The 19,918-nt window shown below is 45.6% G+C and overlaps 1 long non-coding RNA gene across 1 annotated transcript in view; it reads left to right on the forward strand.

The window, feature by feature from the left end:
- The window catches only part of LOC147712031 (uncharacterized), a 44,050-nt gene extending 24,730 nt beyond the window's left edge, over window positions 1-19,320 (forward strand). Inside the window, exon 3 of the long non-coding RNA XR_015295733.1 lies at window positions 19,190-19,320. This is a non-coding gene — a long non-coding RNA (uncharacterized LOC147712031). The remainder of the gene's footprint in view (window positions 1-19,189) is intronic.
- The last annotated feature ends 598 nt before the right edge of the window (window positions 19,321-19,918 follow it).

Genomic DNA, 19,918 nt, shown 5'->3' on the forward strand with positions numbered 1-19,918 from the left:
GCAAAAGAATCCATTTCCACCCAGTTCTGTCTTCCAGGATATCCCTTGGGGCAGATCAGTGCACTGTGTGACTACATGATACAGCCTACTCAGATGTAAGCATGAGCAACCTCTCCTCCTTCCTGCCCAGGAAGGCTATCAGAATGCAGATGAAAGCCGATAAGTACTTTGTCATACCTAGCCACTCCTGTGTTTTTGATTGTCCAGTGGGAATGCACAAAGTGTAGCTGTCACCTAGCCCAGATGTGCATTAAAGACAGGCTGTCAGGAACAAGATGCAATACGTATAGAGAAAGGGCTACTTTCTAAAAGGGCATTTCTATAACAGTAACAGTAAATCCCACTTCACCAAATAGGTTAACATATCAAACATGAAAAAGACACCCCTCCCTGATCAAGAACTAAAGCTTAAAAGTATATTAAAGAATTCCCAATACTGGCATATGAAAGGGGTAGGCCTCACAGTAGAGACACGCAAAATAGGATGTTTGTCACTATCAGGACAAGCCAAACATAACGGTACATGTCCTACCTTTTACTTACATAGCAGCCTGCTCTTAGGGTTATCCTAGGGCCTACCTTAGGGGTAAAATATATGTAATCAAAGAGGAGCTTGAGGCTTGGCAATTTGTTTTAAATGCCAAGGCAAAGTGGCAGTGAACTGCACACAGGCACTGTAGTGGAAGGCCTGAGACAGGTTTGAAAGGCTACTTCTGTTGGTTGCACAATGAGGGCTGCAGGCCCACTAGTAGCATTCAAAGCACAGGCCCTGTGTATATGGTATACCACTTTACAAGAGACTAACCAGTACCAAAAATATGCCAATCAGGTATACACCAATGTCATCACGTTTGGGGGAGAAGTATTTGCACTTTAGCACTGGTTAGCAAGTGTAAAGTGCAAAGACGATTCCTAAAGCCAACAAAATGAAGGTCAGAAAAGAGGAAGAGGAAAGTGAAAGGTTTGGTGTGGCCAGTCAGAGAGGCCCATTTTACAACATATACACTTTAGTTTTCTATAACGGAAGTCATGGCAATGGAAATAGTTAATTGTATTTCTCCTCAGGCATAATGTATATGGATGCACCACTGTCAATAGTAAAATATATTGAACAACCGTTTACTTTTAGTGTAATCTTTGGACAATTTTTGAATGACTTTGATACTTTATATGTCACATTTTTTATTACTTATGTTTTTCTTGACACGCGGCTGGTCCAACATGCACACCTTTTTTAAACATCGACATTGCACAATTATCTTCTTCAATTTCACTTGATGTTGATATTGAAGAACGTTTTGATGGTGATTTAGGTGATAATCAAGTTTGTTTGCTGTCAATTTGCTTCAACTGGTGTTATTGCTTGGCCTTCTGGACGTATATCTAACATCTCTCCCGGAGCGTCTGGGATGCCATTTCGTCTTTGCGTCATGACATACTTACTTTTTCCTTCGTCTTGCAAACCATTACAAAATGGTTTTTCTCCCCACAGCCTTTGCAAACCTGTCCAAATACAGAATCTTTACCTGCATGTGGAAATGAAAATCCACACCTAAAGCACAACTTTACATGGAGACATCACTCTGTGTCCTTCTGCCTTTTGCTTTGAATTATAAATCATGTATATGACTGTCGCACTTTGGGCACTTCTGAACTCCAGGTCAGCAGCTTATCGATCAACATGCTCTTTGGCTCTGGCAACCATTAACAATTTTTCCAGACTAAGAATTTTTCCCAGCATTCATCATCACAATGAATCTGACAGGCATCTATCAATAACAATGAGACTTATAGCTTTCTCATCATTATATGAACTTACAGTGTTTGATGAGAATATCCAGTGTCTCAACAAATTTGTCAGTGTTTTCACCAACTTTTTGTCATTCGTGACTGAAAATGCACTTTTTGCAACCTGCATTTGGCATAGAATTGAACTTGAGATTCAAGGTTTCTTTGATTTGGCAGTATGCAATTTCATCAGCTTACAACATTTTCTTTATGACTTCTTTTACACCTTCACCAGCAAGATTTTTAAGGTAATTGATAATCTTATTGTTATTTGTTCCTTCTAGTGCATCAATGAAATCATCAAATGTCTCTATCCAAGCAGTCCATCTGTCACCAATATTCTGCTTTTTGGTGGTATTGATACTATTGAATGATGTTGGTGGTTTCATTAGGGATGTGGCATTGTAACCATTTATGAGATTAGCGGTCTCTCTAACACTGTCTGCTGTCCACTGGGACTTGCTTCATTCATACCATCTCTAAGGTCTTGTGCTGTGCTTGCCTCTGGGTCTCTTTGGACAGTCTGTGGAACCTTGACCTCCCTCTGGGTCTCCATGGGAGCCCTTCACCTTTCTGAAGACCTTTGGAGTTGTTTTGAACTGCCACCTGGCATCTTTAGTGGTGTCCCCCTTCATGTATTGATGACTCCATAAGCACAACCCTGGGCACTTCCTCTGGGGCTACAACACCCAATGCAGTGCTATGATGACTCTTTTTGCTCAGTTCTGGTAAGCAGATGAATGTTTCTTTGTATCTGACTTGCTCTGTTTTTAGGCTTCTCTTTAAACTTTCTGATACCTGGTTGATCCCTGCCTCACAGTGCTTCTGATCACAGAGTTATTTTACAATTTGGGGTCACTATTTCCTGCTCTTTAAAAACCTGGTTATATCCGTACTTAATGTTATCAATCCGTCTGATGTAAGGCGTTAGGTTGCGTAGTAGTGTGGTGCCTCTCTTTACAGCCTTACCAGCAGGTTCCTGGCCAACGATGTGTAGAGTTTTCAGTGAGGCTCTCGTTATCTTCAAATGCTTCATGCTGGCTGGAGTTGTGCTTTGACTCCACATATGCCAAGCGTTGATTCTGCACTTCGACAAAGACACACGTCGCATACCCAAGCAGTTTGCTGAACCGCGGCAAAGTCTCTGGGAGATCATTGTCAATCTTTGAGTTACTTATTCCCTATGTTCTCACCAGTTGTAGCTGCCACCCCAGCCTTGGTACCACTATTGACTAAGCCACACATAGGGCATCTTTATTTGTCTGTGTGTAACCACAAACTCAACATTCTAAACCTGCATTCATTTCACTTCACTTTAACACTTACGTCAGAGTTCTCTGGGTTCCTTCAGGAACCAAAACGGTTCTGTCATTATTAACTCACACAACACTACACCAATCATAACTACTAGTTGGGCACGCTTGCCTCCCCAGACTGCTGCACAGTTCATTGACATGCGAGCCAAACAAATCAAGTCAGTTATCTGTATTTTGGGAGACAAATCCAAGCTTTATTCTAGTCCACCTGATAAGTAAATATTTTATCTCTGATCTGATCGGTTGTGAAATTGAAAAAGGGCAGATTGCCCTATTTGGCATTTCTGAAAAACAATTTGCCCTCGCGGAAACAGAGCCTCCAGCTTTCAGCGATTTCACAAATTTATATTTTCCTGCTAAATTTATGGAGTGCGTTGCCTGCGATTTTGTCTTGCTGACTGCAAAAAAGATAAAACTGTCAATGGTCTTACTGAGACACAAGAAAAGAAAAAAACAAAACCGTCTCATGCACTCACCATTTTTGCTTTTGCATTAATTAAAAGCTCATTGGCGTATGGTCGTACACTGAGTATGTAACATATGGCCATGGGTGTCAGTACAGTGTTAAGCATGCTTGGCACGTTGCAGACAATATGAACAACTAACATATCAGGTCTTTCATAAGGAAGTGAAATATAAAAAAGGCAACATAAAAATAGTAAAAATAAAACTGCACGTCTCCCACCTTCTAAAATTACTCCTCTTAGTTCACTGTCAGTTCTTTAAACTAGTTTATAATTCTAAATTTGGGTTTGCTTATTGCTGCAGAGTTAAAACATAGTAAGAAACACCCAGAACTCCTCCTTTGCACCCCTACCTCCACAAGAGGCAGTAGCATCTGAAAAAGCTGTAGCTCTCAGCTGACACTGTTTTGTTTTTATCACTATGTAAGTTATAGTGATTTACTTGTATGAGATACAATTAATGATGTGGTGACAGCCACAAGAGGTCTGTCTCAAGCACAAATCTCGAGCTCCAGGATCGGTGTGTTCCAGGGTAATGGAGATGGGGGAGGTATAGGGTCAATGAGTAGCTTCATGCAAACCTTTGTCTGGTAAAGAAAGCGGGTTAATCTGCAAAGTTAATGTGAACACTAGAGATTTGCATTGTTTCTGTCTCGCGTCACTTTTGGGCACAGCAATGCCTACATGGAGAGGCAGAGGCCTGGAATTGATAGGCTTCCAAGGTGTTAGGCAAAGAGCGGTCACATCCACAACAAGGAACTATCTGCCGTGGACGGTGCAGAGAAAGGCCACTGGCACAGAGAACAGAAGTGGAGAATAGCTTACATGGATGGGGCACCAAAATGCCATTTTAATAGCCAACTCGTATGGAGAACTGTTCTCTACTGAAAAGGGACATAGAGGCCAGTTTACAGGGCACAAAAGTCAGGAGACTGGGCAAAATACACAAGGCAATGTTATATAAGTGACCAGCATACAAATTTGGAGAGGGGCAGTGTACAGAAAGGAATCATATAGACATGTGCTCTGCCCAGTAAAGTGTAAATAGATTTCACCTTTATTTGGAAGGACACAGAATATCCACGTAAACAGAGAAGGCACAGAATCAGATCTTCTGCACAGAGAAGGGCAGAGGTAGGACACATTAAAAAAAGGAACAAGGTGTGGTTACCTACAGAGGCACTCTAAAGAGATTGTGATTACCTAAAATACACTGTCAAATCCTTTCATATATGTTGAAAGGCTATTTTGCATTTGCAAATGGTAAAATGTAGTGATTCGCACTGTTTGCAAATGCAAAATAGGTTGAAACATGTGGCCATAGGTGACAGGGTATAAATGTGAGTGTGAATTGGAAAGAGACTCTCTCAGTCAGCGCCAAATAAATAATTGTTTGTGATTGAGTGAAATAGAATAGTTAGGGTAGATCTTTAAATGAGACCACTTTTTTTCGGTGCCAAATCCCCTTGAGTAGAATACAGACCCCATAACCATTATATTAAAAGTGCTACAGTAGGCTTGGCACACAGCATGTTCAGGTTTTCAATGCATACATTATGTGTACACTTCAGAATTGCATGTTTACTGACTGGATATGGAGTACTATGTATAATGTTGTTTCTTTCTACAGCTTACACCCTCCGATTGCTTGCTATCTCAGAAAGCTTTCTCCTGCTATATTCCTAAAACCCTGCATGAAAAATTAACATTGACTTACATCTGCTTTATTCCTCTGATTTCTTTTTCTGGAGTGGCCCTTTCTTACCTTCAATCCTCTGTATGCCTTCTATTTCTGAATATAGCCTCATCTTAGACTCATGCCTGTATGCCAATATTGTAATTCTGCAATTGGCTGATACCTCATTTCATGGATCATGGATCATGACCTGATTTTATGGATGATAACCTTTCCTCTTTAAAACCCTATCCCTGTTTCCTGAAATTACCTAATCTCTGCCAGCCCATCTGTCTCACCAACCATTTTCCTGAAACCATATAGCCCCCAGTAATGATCACACCTAACTGGTATTCAAATAATTTATCACTAAGTGGAGTAATTGCATACATTTTTTCTTGAAAGCACATGACTATTTGCAATAACTACTAGACTAATAGCTAACCTTTGCTTATGGAGTAGCATGTTACTGGTGTAAATCGATTCAATGCTGCATTAGGGGTAGTGAGTCCGTGCCCATACAATTACAATTATGTATTGGATAATATACCATCAACTGAATAAGATAATAATACTCCCCAATGTGTTCTGCCACCACATAAAGGCACAAGGATGCAAAATCCTGCAGTTTGCTTCATCCTTTTAAAATATAGCTCAGGGTATTTTACCCCTCGAAATAAGCAGTATTTTGTACCATCTACAGATTTCTCAAGCTGTTCCAAATCAGGTTTGTGCAGTTTATCGAGATTTGGCTTTCCCATCCATTACGGGACAACTGTTTGTTTTCTGCTTTAGAAAGCGAGGACTACTCATTATAAAATGCAATATAAAAACAACAGCTCAAACACAACCTAGATACATTAAAAACAGTACATCACTTTGCCCTAAAGCTTCTTTCAAAGGAGTTTACTTGCTGCCTTGGCATGCAGGCAGGCATCACTGGATGTGTACAGCACCTTGGGGCCTATTTATGAGATCCCTGTGTCATTTTTTCACCATGCAAAGTGGCACATGCATGACGCAGGGCTTTCAGTCCGATTTATGAAGCCAACAGAGCCGCCCTATGTTGTTTTGAGTGACATCACAAACCTTGACTGAGGGAACACAGCGCAAATTGCTTCTTCACCTTACTCTGCACCAGGGAGGGGTTCCATTGGCATTACTGTGTGTTTTGCCATGCAACTCCAATGGATTTTGAAGCTGCCCCAGATTGACAATATCATGTAAACCTGGGGAAGTGCCAAATCCGTACGCCACCCGAGATGAGGCGTAATGAGGAAAATATGTTAATTCCTCCTTGTTTATTCCTCTGTCTATGTGTGCTGCATTCTGCAGCACACATAAAAAGAGGAAAACGCTTCTTAGAATTGTTGTTTTTTTAGAATTGTTTTTGTGCACAAAGGTGTTCACCATGGTGCCGGAGTGCCTACTTTGGCACTAGGCTGCTGACATGGCACCAGCACAGGGAGAAAGGAAAGAAATGCAACGTATTCCATAAATAGGGAGCATGCCTGGAGTAGAAGAGCAGGTAAATGGATAGATCAGATGCTTTTCTGGGGACGTTTTATTTATGGCGTCTTAGTCATATGGAAGGGCTCCGATAAAGAATTGCGACATCAGACAAATCAAAAGAGAGACCACATTAGTGCAGAAAATCCGAAAATGAAGTGAGGATAAGGTGGCATTCATTACCACGTATAGTGTTCACCATAATCGGATATATAAAATCCTGATCAAAAACTGGTACCTGTTAAAAGAGGTACCGGGCCTTCTAGAGAGTGTTACAGATAAACCAAAAATTGTTTATAGAAGAAGCTCTAATTTAGGTGGTTTGATTATCAGAAATTGCTTTGAACCAGTCAAATCATCAGGAACAGATTGCCTCAAAAAACAACCAAATGCTTTTTATATGTGTGGAAAATGTAATGTTTGTGACTTAGGGATTAGTCGTATCAAAGATTTCAGTTTTAACACTGCCCAGAAATACATTGTTAGAGAATTTATCAATTGCAACAGCACTGGAGAAATATATGCACTCCATTGCGAATGCTCTAAAATATATACCAGGGTGGTGTGGAGTGCAATAAAACGATGGATTGGGGCCCAGATCTTTGGACTGGGTTGAGTGTGTGACATTGATCCACATTCGGTCCATCACCTGTTGTGTTTGCATATTCCGCCCTAAGTGCGCTGGGGATGCCCAGACGTGGGTCCCAGGCACTCCACACCACTGGAGTCAAGCTAGCCAGGCTGATGAGAGGTGTTACCTCGAAACCGGTCCGGTCCTCGGATGCTTGATTCCGTTCTGGGAAGGACATGGCTTTTGTAGTTCGGACTGGACTGTTCCCATGGGGCACAGGGTCAGAGCTGATTTGCATATCGCCATTGTCTAACCCAGGGTGGTGTGGAGTGCAAAAAAACGATGGATTGGGGCCCAGATCTTTGGACTGGGTTGAGTGTGTGACATTGATCCACATTCGGTCCATCACCTGTTGTGTTTGCATATTCCGCCCTAAGTGCGCTGGGGATGCCCAGACGTGGGTCCCAGGCACTTCACACCACTGGAGTCAAGCTAGCCGGGCTGATGAGAGGTGTTACCTCGAAACCGGTCCGGTCCTCGGATGCTTGATTCTGTTCTGGGAAGGACATGGCTTTTGTAGTTCGGACTGGACTGTTCCCATGGGGCACAGGGTCAGAGCTGTTTTGCATATCGCCATTGTCTAACCCAGGGTGGTGTGGAGTGCAAAAAAACGATGGATTTGGGCCCAGAGCTTTGGACTGGGGTGAATGTGTGACATTGATCCACATTCGGTCCATCACTTGTTTTGTTTGCAAAGTCCACCCTAAGTGCGCTGGGGATGCTCAGACGTGGGTCCCAGGCACTCCACACCACTGGAGTCAAGCTAGCCGGGCTGATGAGAGGTGTTACCTCGAAACCGGTCCGGTCCTCGGATGCTTGATTCCGTTCTGGGAAGGACACGCTTTTGTAGTTCGGACTGGACTGTTCCCATGGGGCACAGGGTCAGAGCTGATTTGCATATCGCCATTGTCTAACCCAGGGTGGTGTGGAGTGCAAAAAAACGATGGATTTGGGCCCAGATCTTTGGACTGGGGTGAATGTGTGACATTGATCCACATTCGGTCCATCACTTGTTTTGTTTGCAAATTCGGCCCTAAGTGCGCTGGGGATGCTCAGACGTGGGTCCCAGGCACTCCACACCACTGGAGTCAAGCTAGCCAGGCTGATGAGAGGTGTTACCTCGAAACCGGTCCGGACCTCGGATGCTTGATTCCGTTCTGGGAAGGAAATGGCTTTTGTAGTTCGGACTGGACTGTTCCCATGGGGCACAGGGTCAGAGCTGATTTGCATATCGCCATTGTCTAACCCAGGGTGGTGTGGAGTGCAAAAAAACGATGGATTTGGGCCCAGATCTTTGGACTGGGGTGAATGTGTGACATTGATCCACATTCGGTCCATCACTTGTTTTGTTTGCAAATTCCGCCCTAAGTGCGCTGGGGATGCTCAGACGTGGGTCCCAGGCACTCCACACCACTGGAGTCAAGCTAGCCGGGCTGATGAGAGGTGTTACCTCGAAACCGGTCCGGTCCTCGGATGCTTGATTCCGTTCTGGGAAGGACATGGCTTTTGTAGTTCGGACTGGACTGTTCCCATGGGGCAAAGGGTCAGAGTTGATTTGCATATCGCCATTGTCTAACCCAGGGTGGTGTGGAGTGCAAAAAAACGATGGATTTGGGCCCAGATCTTTGGACTGGGGTGAATGTGTGACATTGATCCACATTCGGTCCATCACTTGTTTTGTTTGCAAATTCCGCCCTAAGTGCGCTGGGGATGCTCAGATGTGGGTCCCAGGCACTCCACACCACTGGAGTCAAGCTAGCCGGGCTGATGAGAGGTGTTACCTCGAAACCGGTCCGGTCCTCGGATGCTTGATTCCGTTCTGGGAAGGACATGGCTTTTGTAGTTCGGACTGGACTGTTCCCATGGGGCACAGGGTCAGAGCTGATTTGCATATCGCCATTGTCTAACCCAGGGTGGTGTGGAGTGCAAAAAAATGATGGATTTGGGCCCAGATCTTTGGACTGGGGTGAATGTGTGACATTGATCCACATTCGGTCCATCACTTGTTTTGTTTGCAAATTCCGCCCTAAGTGTGCTGGGGATGCTCAGACGTGGGTCCCAGGCACTCCACACCACTGGAGTCAAGCTAGCCGGGTTGATGAGAGGTGTTACCTCGAAACCGGTCCGGTCCTCGGATGCTTGATTCCGTTCTGGGAAGGACATGGCTTTTGTAGTTCGGACTGGACTGTTCCCATGGGGCACAGGGTCAGAGCTGATTTGCATATCGCCATTGTCTAACCCAGGGTGGTGTGGAGTGCAAAAAAACGATGGATTTGGGCCCAGATCTTTGGACTGGGGTGAATGTGTGACATTGATCCACATTCGGTCCATCACTTGTTTTGTTTGCAAATTCCGCCCTAAGTGCGCTGGGGATGCTCAGACATGGGTCCCAGGCACTCCACACCACTGGAGTCAAGCTAGCCGGGCTGATGAGAGGTGTTACCTCGAAACCGGTCCGGTCCTCGGATGCTTGATTCCGTTCTGGGAAGGACATGGCTTTTGTAGTTCGGACTGGACTGTTCCCATGGGGCACAGGGTCAGAGCTGATTTGCATATCGCCATTGTCTAACCCAGGGTGGTGTGGAGTGCAAAAAAACGATGGATTTGGGCCCAGATCTTTGGACTGGGGTGAATGTGTGACATTGATCCACATTCGGTCCATCACTTGCTTTGTTTGCAAATTCCGCCCTAAGTGCGCTGGGGATGCTCAGACGTGGGTCCCAGGCACTCCACACCACTGGAGTCAAGCTAGCCGGGCTGATGAGAGGTGTTACCTCAAAACCGGTCTGGTCCTCGGATGCTTGATTCCGTTCTGGGAAGGACATGGCTTTTGTAGTTCGGACTGGACTGTTCCCATGGGGCACAGGGTCAGAGCTGATTTGCATATCGCCATTGTCTAACCCAGGGTGGTGTGGAGTGCAAAAAACGATGGATTTGGGCCCAGATCTTTGGACTGGGGTGAATGTGTGACATTGATCCACATTCGGTCCATCACTTGTTTTGTTTGCAAATTCCACCCTAAGTGCGCTGGGGATGCTTAGACGTGGGTCCCAGGCACTCCACACCACTGGAGTCAAGCTAGCCGGGCTGATGAGAGGTGTTACCTCGAAACCGGTCCGGTCCTCGGATGCTTGATTCCGTTCTGGGAAGGACATGGCTTTTGTAGTTCGGACTGGACTGTTCCCATGGGGCACAGGGTCAGAGCTGATTTGCACATCGCCATTGTCTAACCCAGGGTGGTGTGGAGTGCAAAAAAACAATGGATTTGGGCCCAGATCTTTGGACTGGGGTGAATGTGTGACATTGATCCACATTCGGTCCATCACTTGTTTTGTTTGCAAATTCCGCCCTAAGTGCGCTGGGGATGCTCAGACGTGGGTCCCAGGCACTCCACACCACTGGAGTCAAGCTAGCGGGGCTGATGAGAGGTGTTACCTCGAAACCGGTCTGGTCCTTGGATGCTTGATTCCGTTCTGGGAAGGACATGGCTTTTGTAGTTCGGACTGGACTGTTCCCATGGGGCACAGGGTCAGAGCTGATTTGCATATCACCATTGTCTAACCCAGGGTGGTGTGGAGTGCAAAAAAACGATGGATTTGAGCCCAGATCTTTGGACTGGGGTGAATGTGTGACATTGATCCACATTCGGTCCATCACTTGTTTTGTTTGCAAATTCCGCCCTAAGTGCACTGGGGATGCTCAGACGTGGGTCCCAGGCACTCCACACCACTGGAGTCAAGCTAGCCGGGCTGATGAGAGGTGTTACCTCGAAACCAGTCCGGTCCTCGGATGCTTGATTCCGTTCTGGGAAGGACATGGCTTTTGTAGTTCGGACTGGACTGTTCCCATGGGGCACAGGGTCAGAGCTGATTTGCATATCGCCATTGTCTAACCCAGGGTGGTGTGGAGTGCAAAAAAACGATGGATTTGGGCCCAGATCTTTGGACTGGGGTGAATGTTTGACATTGATCCACATTCGGTCCATCACTTGTTTTGTTTGCAAATTCCGCCCTAAATGCGCTGGGGATGCTCAGACGTGGGTCCCAGGCACTCCACACCACTGGAGTCAAGCTAGCCGGGCTGATGAGAGGTGTTACCTCAAAACCGGTCCGGTCCTCGGATGCTTGATTCCGTTCTGGGAAGGACATGGCTTTTGTAGTTCGGACTGGACTGTTCCCATGGTGCACAGGGTCAGAGCTGATTTGCATATCGCCATTGTCTAACCCAGGGTGGTGTGGAGTGCAAAAAAACGATGGATTTGGGCCCAGATCTTTGGACTGGGGTGAATGTGTGACATTGATCCACATTCGGTCCATCACTTGTTTTGTTTGCAAATTCCGCCCTAAGTGCGCTGGGGATGCTCAGATGTGGGTCCCAGGCACTCCACACCACTGGAGTCAAGCTAGCCGGGCTGATGAGAGGTGTTACCTCGAAACCGGTCCGGTCCTCGGATGCTTGATTCCGTTCTGGGAAGGACATGGCTTTGTAGTTCGGACTGGACTGTTCCCATGGGGCACAGGGTCAGAGCTGATTTGCATATCCCCATTGTCTAACCCAGGGTGGTGTGGAGTGCAAAAAAATGATGGATTTGGGCCCAGATCTTTGGACTGGGGTGAATGTGTGACATTGATCCACATTCGGTCCATCACTTGTTTTGTTTGCAAATTCCGCCCTAAGTGTGCTGGGGATGCTCAGACGTGGGTCCCAGGCACTCCACACCACTGGAGTCAAGCTAGCCGGGTTTATGAGAGGTGTTACCTCGAAACCGGTCCGGTCCTCGGATGCTTGATTCCGTTCTTGGAAGGAAATGGCTTTTGTAGTTTGGACTGGACTGTTCCCATGGGGCACAGGGTCAGATCTGATTTGCATATCGCCATTGTCTAACCCAGGGTGGTGTGGAGTGCAAAAAAACGATGGATTTGGGCCCAGATCTTTGGACTGGGGTGAATGTGTGACATTGATCCACATTCGGTCCATCACTTGTTTTGTTTGCAAATTCCGTCCTAAGTGCGCTGGGGATGCTCAGACATGGGTCCCAGGCACTCCACCCCACTGGAGTCAAGCTAGCCGGGCTGATGAGAGGTGTTACCTCGAAACCGGTCCGGTCCTCGGATGCTTGATTCCGTTCTGGGAAGGACATGGCTTTTGTAGTTCGGACTGGACTGTTCCCATGGGGCACAGGGTCAGAGCTGATTTGCATATCGCCATTGTCTAACCCAGGGTGGTGTGGAGTGCAAAAAAACGATGGATTTGGGCCCAGATCTTTGGACTGGGGTGAATGTGTGACATTGATCCACATTTGGTCCATCACTTGCTTTGTTTGCAAATTCCGCCCTAAGTGCGCTGGGGATGCTCAGACGTGGGTCCCAGGCACTCCACACCACTGGAGTCAAGCTAGCCGGGCTGATGAGAGGTGTTACCTCGAAACCGGTCTGGTCCTCGGATGCTTGATTCCGTTCTGGGAAGGACATGGCTTTTGTAGTTCGGACTGGACTGTTCCCATGGGGCACAGGGTCAGAGCTGATTTGCATATCGCCATTGTCTAACCCAGGGTGGTGTGGAGTGCAAAAAACGATGGATTTGGGCCCAGATCTTTGGACTGGGGTGAATGTGTGACATTGATCCACATTCGGTCCATCACTTGTTTTGTTTGCAAATTCCACCCTAAGTGCGCTGGGGATGCTTAGACGTGGGTCCCAGGCACTCCACACCACTGGAGTCAAGCTAGCCGGGCTGATGAGAGGTGTTACCTCGAAACCGGTCCGGTCCTCGGAGGCTTGATTCCGTTCTGGGAAGGACATGGCTTTTGTAGTTCGGACTGGACTGTTCCCATGGGGCACAGGGTCAGAGCTGATTTGCACATCGCCATTGTCTAACCCAGGGTGGTGTGGAGTGCAAAAAAACGATGGATTTGGGCCCAGATCTTTGGACTGGGGTGAATGTGTGACATTGATCCACATTCGGTCCATCACTTGTTTTGTTTGCAAATTCCGCCCTAAGTGCGCTGGGGATGCTCAGACGTGGGTCCCAGGCACTCCACACCACTGGAGTCAAGCTAGCGGGGCTGATGAGAGGTGTTACCTCGAAACCGGTCTGGTCCTTGGATGCTTGATTCCGTTCTGGGAAGGACATGGCTTTTGTAGTTCGGACTGGACTGTTCCCATGGGGCACAGGGTCAGAGCTGATTTGCATATCACCATTGTCTAACCCAGGGTGGTGTGGAGTGCAAAAAAACGATGGATTTGAGCCTAGATCTTTGGACTGGGGTGAATGTGTGACATTGATCCACATTCGGTCCATCACTTGTTTTGTTTGCAAATTCCGCCCTAAGTGCACTGGGGATGCTCAGACGTGGGTCCCAGGCACTCCACACCACTGGAGTCAAGCTAGCCGGGCTGATGAGAGGTGTTACCTCGAAACCGGTCCGGTCCTCGGATGCTTGATTCCGTTCTGGGAAGGACATGGCTTTTGTAGTTCGGACTGGACTGTTCCCATGGGGCACAGGGTCAGAGCTGATTTGCATATCACCATTGTCTAACCCAGGGTGGTGTGGAGTGCAAAAAAACGATGGATTTGAGCCCAGATCTTTGGACTGGGGTGAATGTGTGACATTGATCCACATTCGGTCCATCACTTGTTTTGTTTGCAAATTCCGCCCTAAGTGCACTGGGGATGCTCAGACGTGGGTCCCAGGCACTCCACACCACTGGAGTCAAGCTAGCCGGGCTGATGAGAGGTGTTACCTCGAAACCAGTCCGGTCCTCGGATGCTTGATTCCGTTCTGGGAAGGACATGGCTTTTGTAGTTCGGACTGGACTGTTCCCATGGGGCACAGGGTCAGAGCTGATTTGCATATCGCCATTGTCTAACCCAGGGTGGTGTGGAGTGCAAAAAAACGATGGATTTGGGCCCAGATCTTTGGACTGGGGTGAATGTTTGACATTGATCCACATTCGGTCCATCACTTGTTTTGTTTGCAAATTCCGCCCTAAATGCGCTGGGGATGCTCAGACGTGGGTCCCAGGCACTCCACACCACTGGAGTCAAGCTAGCCGGGCTGATGAGAGGTGTTACCTCAAAACCGGTCCGGTCCTCGGATGCTTGATTCCGTTCTGGGAAGGACATGGCTTTTGTAGTTCGGACTGGACTGTTCCCATGGTGCACAGGGTCAGAGCTGATTTGCATATCGCCATTGTCTAACCCAGGGTGGTGTGGAGTGCAAAAAAACGATGGATTTGGGCCCAGATCTTTGGACTGGGGTGAATGTGTGACATTGATCCACATTCGGTCCATCACTTGTTTTGTTTGCAAATTCCGCCCTAAGTGCGCTGGGGATGCTCAGATGTGGGTCCCAGGCACTCCACACCACTGGAGTCAAGCTAGCCGGGCTGATGAGAGGTGTTACCTCGAAACCGGTCCGGTCCTCGGATGCTTGATTCCGTTCTGGGAAGGACATGGCTTTGTAGTTCGGACTGGACTGTTCCCATGGGGCACAGGGTCAGAGCTGATTTGCATATCCCCATTGTCTAACCCAGGGTGGTGTGGAGTGCAAAAAAATGATGGATTTGGGCCCAGATCTTTGGACTGGGGTGAATGTGTGACATTGATCCACATTCGGTCCATCACTTGTTTTGTTTGCAAATTCCACCCTAAGTGCGCTGGGGATGCTTAGACGTGGGTCCCAGGCACTCCACACCACTGGAGTCAAGCTAGCCGGGCTGATGAGAGGTCTTACCTCGAAACCGGTCCGGTCCTCGGAGGCTTGATTCCGTTCTGGGAAGGACATGGCTTTTGTAGTTCGGACTGGACTGTTCCCATGGGGCACAGGGTCAGAGCTGATTTGCACATCGCCATTGTCTAACCCAGGGTGGTGTGGAGTGCAAAAAAACGATGGATTTGGGCCCAGATCTTTGGACTGGGGTGAATGTGTGACATTGATCCACATTCGGTCCATCACTTGTTTTGTTTGCAAATTCCGCCCTAAGTGCGCTGGGGATGCTCAGACGTGGGTCCCAGGCACTCCACACCACTGGAGTCAAGCTAGCGGGGCTGATGAGAGGTGTTACCTCGAAACCGGTCTGGTCCTTGGATGCTTGATTCCGTTCTGGGAAGGACATGGCTTTTGTAGTTCGGACTGGACTGTTCCCATGGGGCACAGGGTCAGAGCTGATTTGCATATCACCATTGTCTAACCCAGGGTGGTGTGGAGTGCAAAAAAACGATGGATTTGAGCCCAGATCTTTGGACTGGGGTGAATGTGTGACATTGATCCACATTCGGTCCATCACTTGTTTTGTTTGCAAATTCCGCCCTAAGTGCACTGGGGATGCTCAGACGTGGGTCCCAGGCACTCCACACCACTGGAGTCAAGCTAGCCGGGCTGATGAGAGGTGTTACCTCGAAACCGGTCCGGTCCTCGGATGCTTGATTCCGTTCTGGGAAGGACATGGCTTTTGTAGTTCGGACTGGACTGTTCCCATGGGGCACAGGGTCAGAGCTGATTTGCATATCGCCATTGTCTAACCCAGGGTGGTGTGGAGTGCAAAAAAACGATGGATTTGGGCCCAGATCTTTGGACTGGGGTGAATGTTTGACATTGATCCACATTCGGTCCATCACTTGTTTTGTTTGCAAATTCCGCCCTAAGTGCGCTGGGGATGCTCAGACGTGGGTCCCAGGCACTCCACACCACTGGAGTCAAGCTAGCCGGGCTGATGAGAGGTGTTACCTCAAAACCGGTCCGGTCCTCGGATGCTTGATTCCGTTCTGGGAAGGACATGGCTTTTGTAGTTCGGACTGGACTGTTCTCATGGTGCACAGGGTCAGAGCTGATTTGCATATCGCCATTGTCTAACCCAGGGTGGTGTGGAGTGCAAAAAAACGATGGATTTGGGCCCAGATCTTTGGACTGGGGTGAATGTGTGACTTTGAGCCACATTCGGTCCATCACTTGTTTTGTTTCTAAAATATATATAGGCAGCACTGTAAGAGCTTTAAAACTCAGGATTCAGGAACGCAGAAGGGTTGTGATCAACAAAGATGAGAATTTGCCATTATACCAACACATAAAGAATAGTCATGCTCATCAAAAGAGTTTTAAGTTTCACGGTCTACAAAGAGTAGTACCCCATAGTAGAGGGGGGGATTGGGAAAGATGGTTGAGACAGCAGGAGGCGAAGTGGATAAGTAGATGCAGAGTGTTGTCGCAGGGTCTCAACAGTGACAATGAATTACATTATTTATTGTAAGAAACAGTTTTGAGATTAGAAAAAATGAGGCTTGAATGGGCTGCCTAGTCATCACCAATAATGGAAATGTTAAGGTTAAGATGTAGGCATGGACAAGGGGTGGATGGACAGTCTTTTGAGGTCCATAAAGAAAATGGTGTGGGCACGATTAGCCTCTCTCGGTTAGATAAAACTTTTGGTAAATAATAATATGAGGTAATGATACAGTGGGATAACTTAATGAAGAGTATTATCTAATGACAGTAGCAATCATGTGATGCACTGCACCTCACCAGACAGGTATGCGAGTGTAGATTAAGTTAAGATGGATCCATTTGGAAAGTGGGACTTATATGACAAATTCTCCTGAACTTAATGTTGAATAAAGGCCCAGTAAATAGTTTAGGCTAACACATTTTTACAACATAAGGACATGAGGAATTCACGTTAAAATAATATAATACTAGACAGAATAAGGACTTAAAAAGATAATTCAGATTACTTAAAAACAAACATTTTCATGTGACATTAAATCATAACGTGATGCTTGTGATTTTGGCGCTATAAAATTAGACGGGGCAAGCAATGATTAGCTTGGTGAATGGTTGTAATGGTTTCAATGGGGCGAATACAGACCAAGCTGACATTTGAGCCTAATAGTATACACCATGTGATCAAAGAGAAAGGTCATTGGCTCTTTGAAGTCAGGCATGGCAGCAATAGGCCCATTTTGCTAAGCCTCATGAGAATATAGGACTTAGTGCAATGTGAGTGGCTCCAACATGCACAGAAATATCAGAGCATATTCCAGAAGTACCAAAATGATAATTAAAAGTAGATAAATGTTTTTTTAACCATGCAGCAGCATTTTCGATCGGCAAAGTAAAAGTATGGGCCAGTTTTAGAATGCTGCACGATTGATCCGTAGGGTTAATTTGGAGTCCAGTGGCTCTTGGACTAAACAAACACAGGAAAATAGATTTATAAGTAGGGTTTTTTTGTTAATCAGAGTAGGTTAAAAAACGCACCAGAGCATGGGAGTAATTTCAAGAAATATCAGAACTAGAATAATTAGTTTACTTTTGTTTAGGAATAAGTAGCAGCACTTTGGATCGGCTAATTTAATGGCGGGCCGATATTGGGATTGCTGCAAGAAAGACCCGGGGTGACTAGTGGAAGCCAATTGGCTCTTGGATTAAACAGGGAATAGGGATAGGCTTGTTAGAAGTGATTCTTGATTGGTCCGATCAGATGGCGGGCTAGAAAGGGAACTGGAGTGCCTGGTGACTGAATAATAAGAGCTAGCGTAGGATTGGCCATCAACATATATTTAACAACTAATCGGATTGGATGCGCATTGTTCTTAAGGCCAGGGCACGAGAATACCTTCACCACAGCAGAATTTATTAGGCCATGCCATAGGAGAAGCGAGCACTTGTAGAAAAATATGGTGAGCGCGGAACAGACTTATGCTAATGGGGCATATGTGAGAATTTAATTTGGTTTAAAGCGGAGGATTTGGAGTTACTCTTCGGCAGTGATACTTATTTGCCTATTTTTCCAGTAGAATATAGAAGATGAATAGTGCAATCTCGGAAGTACAAGGAATAAGAAAGAGTAAAACATTGACAAGGACTGGGCTTAATAATATTAGGTGAGTTGGAGAAACCTAACTATAATACATAGGTGATAAATAGTGTTTAAATGGGGATTTTTGGTAGAAGGATGACGGGTCCTCAGTCACTCTATTAAATGTGTTTTCAGTTATATTCAAAATGGAGCAATAAGGGCAACGAATATTAAGAAATAACCCTATATTTCATTAGGAAAGAGAAAAGCAAGGTGAGGTGAATTCGACCATTACATGATAAATGTGATAGATTAGTGCTTTAAATAAACCCATTTTAGAGGTCATGCTGATAACCTTAGTGTAGCGAGATTCCATTGTGATGGATACACTGCATAAAGGTTTGTAGGAATTTTAATTGACACGCTTTCCTTTATTTACTTTTTGCAGAATCTGTTAAATTGAGATAAATATCACGAGGTTATCAGTGCTACATGTTAATTTCAAATAGAGATCACAATAATCAGGTGAGATCAATATTGCTCAAAGGCTGACCAGTATGCCACCTTCGTTAGACAACCTGGGCAAATGTATGATTAATGTTTCATTATTTCAAGTCTACAGATGACTGTATGTCAAACCTAAATTGGATGTATTGGCATCCTAGGAATACAGAAAGTAATGTCAAAGTAGATTTTGAATACAGTGTATCATAAAATACTGGAGGTATGTTAATGCGGTATATTGAAGGTAGATTTTCCAAATTATAGAGGCAGGTATTGGACCTGACACACATTATTGGTCCTCTGTCATCTGGTTAAAGGGTTGGATTGTTTTCTTGTGTAGAATAGATATAGGCAGGAAGGGAGAGAATTTGTGAATGTGAAAGAAACATGAAACATTAAGGGGGTTCTTGTAGTCAAATGAATTCTTTTGGATCTCTTTTTTTGAACAGTGTAAATATGATAATAGGTCGGCAATTTGTTGATATATGTTTTATTATTTATTTCAGCCCTGATGATGTCCGTATAGGATGAAACGAGTCGGCTGATGTGAATTTTTGAAAAAGCTGGTCTAAAAGATGTGTGGAATATGAACTGTAACCTATAAAGTTATAGAAGAAATGGACTTGTTGAAATGAACTGTAATTTTGTTTTATTAAAGAAGAAGAATACTTTCTTTGGAATAAAAATCTTCTGCCTATGGACTGGTTATTGAAAGGATTCCAAATATTGGCAACATTTGTATTTAGAGATTATTTAGGCGTTCCTCTAGTGTGTAATTGTCTATCTTATTGTAAGGTGGCGCTAAGGTGGTGGATCACCAGGGTAGAGCGCCTGTTTTCAAATTTACATATTAGAAAGATTATTTAATAATCAACTTGTGCGCCGCATTGCTAAGCCCTTACGCTAAAAAGTTCTGATTTATATATTCCATAAATAAGGTGCATTCCTTCCCTTTCACGTTGCCGTTGGGCAGCGCTGCCCTACGTCAAAATCCCAGGATTGAGGGTCCTAGTCTGTAAAAGTAGTGCAGCGTACCTATGTGCCACTCAACCAGCTGGTCAAACTTCCCTTTTTATACAGGTATGTGCCTGAAAGCAGAGTAAACGGGCAGTTTTGCCCGTGAAACAAAGCTTTCCCCCTCAAAAACAAATATCAGAGCTTAGCCAGTAAACCTTGATCTTTCAGCTCTTTCGCCACCATCTTGAAATTGTAGTGAAGTAGCAGGTTAGGTTGAC

The sequence above is a fragment of the Lissotriton vulgaris genome, chromosome 5 (genome assembly GCF_964263255.1).
Source record: "Lissotriton vulgaris chromosome 5, aLisVul1.2, whole genome shotgun sequence".
Taxonomy (NCBI): Eukaryota; Metazoa; Chordata; class Amphibia; order Caudata; family Salamandridae; genus Lissotriton; species Lissotriton vulgaris.